This window comes from Myotis lucifugus, unplaced genomic scaffold, assembly GCF_000147115.1.
Source record: "Myotis lucifugus unplaced genomic scaffold, Myoluc2.0 scaffold_2988, whole genome shotgun sequence".
NCBI classification, from domain to species: Eukaryota; Metazoa; Chordata; class Mammalia; order Chiroptera; family Vespertilionidae; genus Myotis; species Myotis lucifugus.
This window is the reverse complement of record NW_005874036.1, coordinates 1-9,972: the sequence shown is the minus strand read 5'-3', so window position 1 is coordinate 9,972 and position 9,972 is coordinate 1. Positions and strand designations below refer to the sequence as shown.

General features: G+C 44.9%; 1 pseudogene; it reads right to left on the bottom strand.

Moving 5' to 3' along the window:
* Positions 1–3,930: 3,930 nt before the first annotated feature.
* Positions 3,931–5,543, bottom strand: LOC102421564 (annotated as a pseudogene).
* Positions 5,544–9,972: the final 4,429 nt, after the last annotated feature.

Below are 9,972 nucleotides of genomic sequence, written 5' to 3'. Positions count from 1 at the left end.
CCTGGGGAGCAGAGAAGAACATACCGTCTTCTAAATCACCCCTGTGGAGATTGATATGCATTTGTCTGTTGCTGGGGTGCACACATACAATCTAACAGGGAACATGCAGACATCATAAGCACACAAATGCACGGGTACAGAACACCCCCAGGCAAAGATGGGCTCTCAGGTGCAGGGCTTGTGGCCAGGCTCACACAGACCCAGACTACAGACTCGGACATCACTTTGAGGGGAATACACAAATACACACAGATAAGAACACATGGGAACAAGACAGCATCACGATGCACACTTACACACACAATGGACACACACAGGCACACACCTGAAGGGACATACGTGGACACAGTAGACAGACACAAAGAAAATAAAAAACACAAATACAATCAGGAACACTCAAAGGGGCAGCAATTCACACATACAACCAACACTGACAAGCAAAGCAACACTCCCCTTAATGCTGAGTGATACTAATACACTGTTTTGAAGGAAACATTAAGAACTGAGTTGCTGTCTTCACGAGGTAGTACAGTGGGTTGGAGAATCATCTCATAATGCACCCCCCCCCCCACCACACACACAATAGATTGTGGATTTGATCCCTGGTTGGGGCATGTATGAAAGGCAATTGATCCATGTTCCTCTCCCATTAATGTTTACTTATTTCTCTCCCTGTTTCTCTTTATTCTTTATCTAAAATCAATAAACATATCCTCAGCTGAGGATTAAAAAAGAAAAATGTAATAATTAAGGTATTGAATTTTCAAGAACATAGCATTAAATCCAGAACAATCTCTCTAGAACAGTTATCAGAGAATCATTTGAATGCAGTCAATGTGTCTTCTTTTACCTGGGAGGCTAACAGAATCACTATTGCTGATCTCAGAAAAAACCCACATAATTAGTGTCATAGTCATGATCCCCTCCTTGCTTTCATTTAACCACTAAAATATGATGGTTCTTGAATAAAGTCATCCCTTCATTTCCATAACTTAGGTTAGACTTTGAGTGATAAAAATGAACTTATCTTAGTAGAAGCTGTTTCTGAGGGATTCCAACATAACTTTAGGCACTGGAGTGAGGAGAGCCAGTTCTCCCTCCAGGTCCCATGTGGCCATGCTCTCCCTGTAGATAACTAGAACATAGAGGTCCAGGAATGATGCTCTGAGTAGACCCAGACACCTTCCTCTACTAGTTTTCAGCTTAGCTTTCACATGGGCAAGGGACACCCTCTCCAGGGATGTCCAGTTCCTCATTATTAGTGGGGATTTAGGAGCCTAGAAGTCTTCCCCTCAGCTTTCCCCCACATGCACCCACCTTCACATTCCTTTCCAAGGATCCTGGATCACCCAGCTACTCCAAGAAGGCACAGTCTTCCACAAACATTTCCAATCCATGCTCTATACCTCCTGTCTGTCATCACAGTCTGCCCCAATTCCCCACCTTGCTACAGCCTGAGGTTCTATGAACTGGCCCTGTGCTTAATTCATACCTGAGATGGGACCTCCAGAGGGACACCAGATGCCTGGACGAGCAGGAGAATAAGGGGCTCAACTGGTGGTGGGGAAGAAAAACAGGTAGTCCTCTACATCACCTCTCCGGAGATTCACTATGACTTGTCAGTGGTTGGGGTGCACAGACTCAGAGAGAAATATACAGATAACACCAGCACAGAAACATGCAGGTAGAGAACACCCCCAGCCTCTTCTGGGCACTCAGGTGCTGGACTTAGGTCCAGGCTCACATAGACCCACACTGTAGACATAGGCAATACCTTGAGGGGAACACACACACACACACAGAAACAAACAATTGGGGCCACCCAGACAGTGCCACAGGACACACACACAATGGACACACCCCCACATGCTGGCAGGAACCTCTAAAACCAAACCTGTCCAAGGGCCCAACCTCTCTGCCCCCTCAACCTCACTTCCCACAGTATATTGTCCCTCAGAGTCCAGGCTCCATCACCTCACTCCAGGTGCAAGGGTCTGCTCGGCACAGGCCAAACTTATGGAGCAGGGAGACCACCTGGAATGCATCCCCCCAATGTGGTATCATGTTGAGACCAAGCCTCTCCTTCAGGAAATGCTTGTACTTCAGAATGGTCTCACCATTAAAAACACACAGCACCATTTTCTGGAGAATCCATGCTACCTCCAGGACTGGTTGGGCAGTATTTTTAATGAAATGAAAATGGAAATTACCCAGAAATTCAAAAATAGAGATTCAAACAATGCCCATGGAGCTTAGGAGAGTGTATGGGCTGCTCAGAGGTACGTGAACTCATTTGAGGGCCTCAAGTATTAGGAGCTGCTCCAGAATGCCTGGGAGGGATCTGGGCTCCTCAACCACCTGAATCCAAAATAGCTCAGTCTCAACCCCTGGCTGGAAGGTGCTGAGACCACAAAGCCCATGTCCAGGCCCAGAGCTTTTCCCAGCCCCTTAGGGTTTAGTCTCAGGGAGCTCAGATGTCATAATTACTTGTGGGTGACTCTTCAGCTCAGCCCCAGTTCCCCACCCTCCACACTGACAGCAGGGCCCCTCCCCTCCTGTCCTCTCCCTCACTGTGTGCTCTGCCCTCATGAGAACCCTTATGGCTGGTTCACCACAGGGTCCCTGCCTGGTTTGTGATGGTGTTCGCATGCGTTGACTTGTTTGGTGAAAAAACACACAAATATATTGCTCAGAGAGAAAGAGAGAGAAGAATAGGGAGAGAGAAACACCCATTTTGTGTTCCACTAATTTTATACATTGTTTGATTCTGTTTTTTTTTTAAAATATATTTTATTGATTTTTTACAGAGAGAAAGGGAGAACGATAGAGAGAAACATCGATCAGCTGCCTCCTGCACACCTCCTACTGGGGATGTGCCCGCAACCAAGGTACATGCCCTTGACCAGAATCGAACCTGGACCCTTCAGTCCACAGGCTGACGCTCTATCCACTGAGCCAAACCAGTTAGGGCATGATTCTTTTTTTAATATAAGCTTTATTTTAAATTTAAAGAAAAACTGAAAACGAGTATTTTTTACAAATTATACCAACACTGAAAACATAATTTGGGAATGTTGAACATTAGTTCTCAATTCAAAATAATGACATGTCTTGGTGTTGGCTAATGTAAAGTTTATTTAAACCTAGTACTTTTATATAAGCTTAACCATTTCATCCTTCCTAAAATTCAGTGATTATGATTCAACTTTAGAAGGTTAAAGCAGTCTTCTATGTAAAACCCCATATACCTTTTTGAAATACAATATATTTACACCAGCGAGGAAATGATCAAAAACCTGTAAAAACCCACATGGGACTTTGCCAAAAAAGGCTGCCTACATACAGAGGGAGCATTTCGCCTCAGCACACACACACACGTGATCACACAGACTTCCTCACGTTTCCCTTTACACAGCAACCTGCGTGGTTATAAATGCCGCTCCTAGCATGTATGAACTGAAAATAACATGTTTTTAAAAGGTCCTTGAAGACACAGGGGAGTGGAATGAGCCCGCGCTGAGAGCAGCACCACACAGGCTGTTTATGAGGATGTGGCCGAGCTGCCAGCCCAGGTGGCTCCGCCCCTGGGGAAGCAGGCCCCGCCCCGTGGGAACAGGGCCCACCCCAGGGAAACAGGCCCCACCCCAGGGAAGCAGGCCCTGCCCTCAGAAAGCTGGCGGAGGACCCAGAAAGACTGATGGTCTTGCCAAAACCGGTTTGGCTCAGTGGATAGAGCATCGGGGCTGCGGACTGAAGGGTCCCAGGTTCGATTCCGGTCAAGGGCATGTACTTGGGTGGCGGGCGCATCCCCAGTGGGAGATGTGCAGGAGGCAGCTGGTCGATGTTTCTCTCTCATCGATGTTTCTAACTCTCTATCTCTCTCCCTTCCTCTCTGTAAAAAATCAATAAAATATATTAAAACAAACAAACAAAAAAGACTGATGGTCTTTTTGATGATCTCCAAGGCCTCCTGGACCTCGTCCTCCTTGATGACCAGAGGAGGTGGAAATCTGATGATGTCGCCATGGGTGGGCTTGGCCAGAAGTCCATTATCTCGAAGGCGTAGGCGAACCTTCCAAGCATCGGAATCTTTGTTTCCCCGGTGACGGTGGCATCCAGCAGCCCCTTCCCACGCACTGCGGTCACGATGTCCCAGGGCAGCTTCCTGAGCTCATTCTCTTCTTCCAAAACTTCGAAGGCGGCGTTGGCCCCCCGGCTGCCCAGGGGGTTGCCCCTGTACGTGGAGCCGCGCTCCCCAGGCTGGATGGTCAGCATGATCTCGTGGTCACACAGCACCGAACACACGGGGTACAGGCCACCGGAAAGGGCCTTGCCGAGGAGGACGGGGTCAGGCCTGACGTTTGCATGGCCGACTGCCAGCCATCGCCCAGTCCTGGCCAGTCCTGTCTGGGTCTCATCCAATAAACAGGACTGGGTGCCTGGCGCAGAGCTCGCGCACACCCCTCAGGCAGCCTGGGTCGGGAAAATGACGCCCGCCTCGCCCTGAATGGGTTCGACCATGAACGCAGCAATGTTTGGATCCTGAAGAGCACGCTCAAGAGCAGGTAGGTCGTTGTAGGGAATGATCTCGAACCCCGGCATGAAGGGGCCAAAGCTGTCGTCGCTGCTGGGGTCCGTGGAGCTGGAGATGGCACACAGAGTCCTGCCCCAAAAGTTTCCAGCTGCGAAGACGATCTTGGCTTTGTCCTTGGGGATGCCCTTCACGGTGCAGCCCCACCACTGCGCTAGCTTGCAAGCGGTCTCCCCGGCCTCCACCCTGTCTGTGCTCATGGGGAGAACCTGGTGGTAGTTGAAGAGCTTCGTGACGTTCTCCTCGTCTTCGCCCGGCACGTTGTTGTAGGAGGCCCGTGAGGTCGGCGTCAGCTTCCCCGCCTGGCTCTTCAGGGCATCCACAATCTTGGGGTGGCAATGCCCTTGGTTGACGGCGCTGTGCATACTCAGAAAACCAAAGGATTTCCTGCCTTTCGCATCCCACAGGGAAATACCTGTCCCTCTCTCCAGGGTGACCAGTAAGAGGTGGTAAAGAGCGTCCCAAAATTCACGCAAGATTTGAATTTTGCGTGAGCATTAGCAACGACAAAAATAAAAGCCCAATTTTACTTGGTTTATTGAATCAGATTTTAATATTTGTTACCCTGTGATTTCAATCCCTTCAATTTGATAAGTATTACCAAGTACCAATTATGGCCCAGGAGCAGAGACAATGAAGACCAAGGCTTTGCGTGTGTACCAGCAAAGCTGTGGAGGCCATTTACCCGTTATGCTATTCCATACAAAACCCTATACTGTATACATTTTGAATCAATAAAAAATTAACAATTTTTAATTATAAACCTGTGTTTTCTATCAAAATTACTTCTTGCGTGAATTTTGGGACACCCTTTAGTTGTGAGCGCCATACTTGGCTTCCCCGTTCAAAAAACGTCATCCAACCATAGAGGGCCTTGGACCATCTTCTTAGTCGCCACGGATGTATTAGAAGTCACTGGCGTGTGGGCGCCCCGCCACAGTCTTATGACGAGCTAGCTTGGAAAGAATCGTGTCCGTGGAGCAAGAATTCCACCGACCAGCTACCCTTTCTCCTGCGGTTAAGATGGAAATGCAGATTGCTCAGCCTGGATCCACGATCTGCTGGGTCCAATAATCCCTGGTGGTGCCTCTGGCTCCAGAACCAGCGGCTATGTCTTGGTGGCAGCACATTGTTTGATTCTTGCATGGAGCCTGCCTGAGGATGGAACCCACAACCTTGGCACTACTGAGATGATGCTTTAATCAACTGAGCTCTCTGGCCAGGGAGAAACTTATCAGGGGTTTTTAGTAAAATAAGTCACTAATGTATCTGAGAATAGATAGATACCAGAACCACTGGGATGAGAGATAGTTATGGAAGACAACGACAATTCTCGGGTCACGCATCCCGGAACCAGAGAGGAGGGAGCCCGATTCTGGGTTGTGTCACCTGACAACTGCCCTCTCATAATCCAGGACCCCTCAGCAGGTATCGGAGAGCTGGTTTCGGCCCAATTCCCTGCAGGCCAGGCCGCAGGACCTCACCTGCCAGAGGGATCCCACTCATTCCACAGATACCCTTGAAGCCAAGGCGCTGCCCCAGGTGGAGCCTAATGGGGAGGGACTGGGGGAGGTTGGCATTAGTCTGTGTCAGACCCTCTCAGCCAGTCCCACCCCACTTGTTACTTTCTAATTAATTTCCTTTCAATGTGCACAAGTCCATACACCCAGTCACTAGTAAAAGAAAATGATGTACTACTGAAATATCTTATGTCCATGTTCAATGCCATCATTTTCGCAGTTTGAATGTAGTTATGACATTTACACCAGGGAAATTTTCAACTACCACAAACCTAGACTTCAATGTATCATTAAATGCTTAAACTTAAAGAACACTGGTGGAGAATTAACAATGCAGATTAAATGTATAAGTGTATGGTACAAGTGGGCTATAAATCATACATAGGGTAAAAATTAAGAAAAACCATTTTGTTTATAGAATTCCAAAATCAAGAATGCCATATGGCCAAAAAATCAGTCGAGTCACTGAGGACTAAGTGAAATTCAAACATATGTCTTAGAGGCTGCACCGCCCTCCTATTGGTTAGAATAGAATAATAAATTAAGTTTAAAAGTAAACAAAAAATCCTGAGCATTTTAACAAAGATAAAGACAGTGAAAGAAATATATGAAGAAATCATCACCATCAAATATCTTTATGGAAATGAAGTTAAAACAAAAGCGAGTTAACAGTACACTCATTGATGGGGCTAGTACTTAAAGAGATTAACCTTTGCATGTGCTGGCAGAGTTGCATAGAATTTTCTAGGTGGGTGGGAAGGCAAACTGATTGACCATTTGAGGTCACAGTTCCATATATGTTGAAATGTACCACATTCACTGACAGTGGAACAGTTGAATAAGACATACATCTGTAGAAAGAATGGAATACAATATTCTGAGCTGTTTTATTTTTAAAACCCCAAACGTAGAAATAACTGAAATTATAGGCAGCTCAATAGTAAAAGTGGTTATCCATAGAATACAATATTTTCTAGAAATAAAAAATTATTTATATAAACGTTAGTGTTAAACCTCAAACATCTGTATAGCATGAAGGAAGCCAGGGTTTGTTAAAGAGAATTCACCTTATAGTGCCAATAAATTTATGAAAAATATGAACTACTCTATTGTAAAGGAAGGTAAATCAATGTCTGCATGGAGGGTTGGGGAAGCAGAAATATTACAAAATGACTGGGGGTAAATACAGAGTGTGGCAAATTCAGGTTTAGAGTAGTTGGTGTTGAAAATAATGCACTAATAAATAACAACACAAATATAAAAACACCTTTTAAAAAAAAGATCATAAACCAGAGCAGAGGAGAGCACAGAGTTTGCAGGTTGGTGAATAAAAAACCCCCAAAATTTATCAAAGCATAATGTGAGTACCACTATGAACCTGAAAGAGGTAGCACTGCTTAGCTGAGAACAGCTGCTCTGGATGAATCCTGGGTCAGGTCCATTTTCTAGTCATAGAGAAATGAATGAAGATACTGCCAAGAGCTTGGAGGAATCATAATTACCTCAATCAGAAGCGAGAACACAGAAAACATTCCCCTGAGCACCCAGGGAATGTGACCGATGCACACTCCTCAGGTGAGGCAGGTGTTAGCTATGAAACCTCTTTAGTGATAAACACTCACAGTGACATCATTTGGGTTGTAGGTCTGGACATGTTAGCAAGTACAACACAGATCCTTCAAGTCTCATTTGTACCTCAATTTTATGATGAATCTAGCAGAGTGTATGTTTTCATTAAAGGGGTTTACATTCATGTAAATGGGTCCCATAGAGCCCCTTAAGTGTTCTTATTCTTAGTGAGAAAAATAAAACATTTCCTACACATTTACATCTTTTCTCCAGTGTGAAATTACAGGTGTCTAACCAGGTTATAGTTGTAGCTAAAAGGAATCCCACACTCACTACACTCACCAGTGTGAACTCTCTTGTCTTCACTGCAGATAGAGCTTTCACTAAAGGATTTCCCACATTAACTACACTCATATGGCTTTTATCGAGTGTGCACTCTGTGGTGCTTATTGAGGGTAGTCCTTTCACTGAAATGCTTCCCACATTCACTGCACTCATATGGCTTTTCTCCAGTGTGAATTCTGCAGTGATTAGTGAGGGTAGCCTTTTCTCTGAAATGTTTCCCACAATCGCTACACTCATATGGCTTTTCTCCAGTGTGAACACGTTGGTGTATATTAAGGGCAGCCCTTTCACGGAAATGCTTCCCACATTCACTACACTCATATGGCTTTTCACCAGTGTGAACTCTGTGGTGTTTAGTGAGGTGAGACCTCTGACGAAAGGATAGCCCACATTCACCACACTCATATGGCTTTTCTCCAGTGTGAACTCTGTAGTGTTTAGTGAGTTCAGCCCTTACAGTGAAATGCTTCCCACATTCACTACACTCATATGGCTTTTCTCCAGTGTGAACTCTGTGGTGTTTAGTGAGCGCAGGCTTGAATCTGAAATGCTTCCCACATTCGCTACACTCATATGGCTTTTCTCCATTGTGAACTCTTTGGTGCCTAGTGAGGTGACACTTTTGACGAAAGGATATCCCACATTCACTGCACTCATATGGCTTTTCTCCAGTGTGAACTCTGTGGTGTTTAGTGAGGGCACCCTTTTCTCTGAAATGCTTCCCACATTCGCTACACTCATATGGCTTTTCTCCAGTGTGAACTCTTTGGTGTACAATGAGGTGACACTTTTTACGAAAGGATATCCCACATTCAGTGCACTCATAAGGCTTTTCTCCAGTGTGAACTCTCCCATGTGGAGGATGGTTAAACATTTGTCTACACACTTCCCCACATTTATTATACTCATAAATCATATCTCCAGAGCAGAGACCTTTCTGATAAGCAACTTTCTGTTTCTGGCTGTCAGCTCTTTCACATTCCACCCACTGGTGATGTCTTTTTCCACTTAGAAATTCCTGTGAAATCTCATTGTTATTGTGTGGCTCCATAGTGTTAACACTTGGATTGCGGGAAACGAGTTAAGTCGGCTCGCGTGAATTGCGCGTACTCCGCGGGAGCCGTCTTAACTCGGTTCATATAGATTTGCGGTGGAGTGCGGGAAACGTGTAAACTCGGGCCGATTGTAACTGCGTATTACCAAATATTTGTTTGTTTGCCGTTCACAAAGATACCTACCTGCGTATGCGAACCGTTTCATACCCATTGGGGTAATAGGTATCATAAAAATCCCTTGTAAGTAGAGAACACTTTATGGCGCTGGTCGAGTACAATACCGTTAGGGTACCAATGTATTGTTTTCTCATTTTATAACCGATATCCCTGGATATCTCACCATGCAAAGAGAATAGTTATTGAGAAATACTTCTTGTGTCCGGACGTCTTTAGTTTTGAGTTTTGTGAATATTATTACGTGTTTAAATATTTAAATATATTGTGATAAAGACATTCATATAGAATTTTTTAACCAAATAAAATAAAATCGTTCCGCAAAGTGTTTGCATAATAATTATTTTTTTATATCAGATATCTATCGGAGTACCGCTATTTTCAGTTAGTATTATTTTTATTTGCTTTAACCTAGAATGTCGCAGCATTCAGACTATAGTGATGATGAGTTTTGTGCAGACAAGTTGTCCAATTATTCTTGTGATAGCGATCTTGAAAATGCGAGTACAAGTGATGAAGATTCTAGTGATGATGAAGTAATGGTGCGTCCCAGGACATTGAGGCGACGAAGAATTTCGAGCTCCAGCTCTGACTCAGAGTCAGATATAGAAGGCGGGAGAGAAGAATGGTCGCATGTTGATAATCCACCGGTCTTAGAAGATTTTTTAGGGCATCAAGGATTAAACACAGATGCTGTTATAAATAATATAGAAGATGC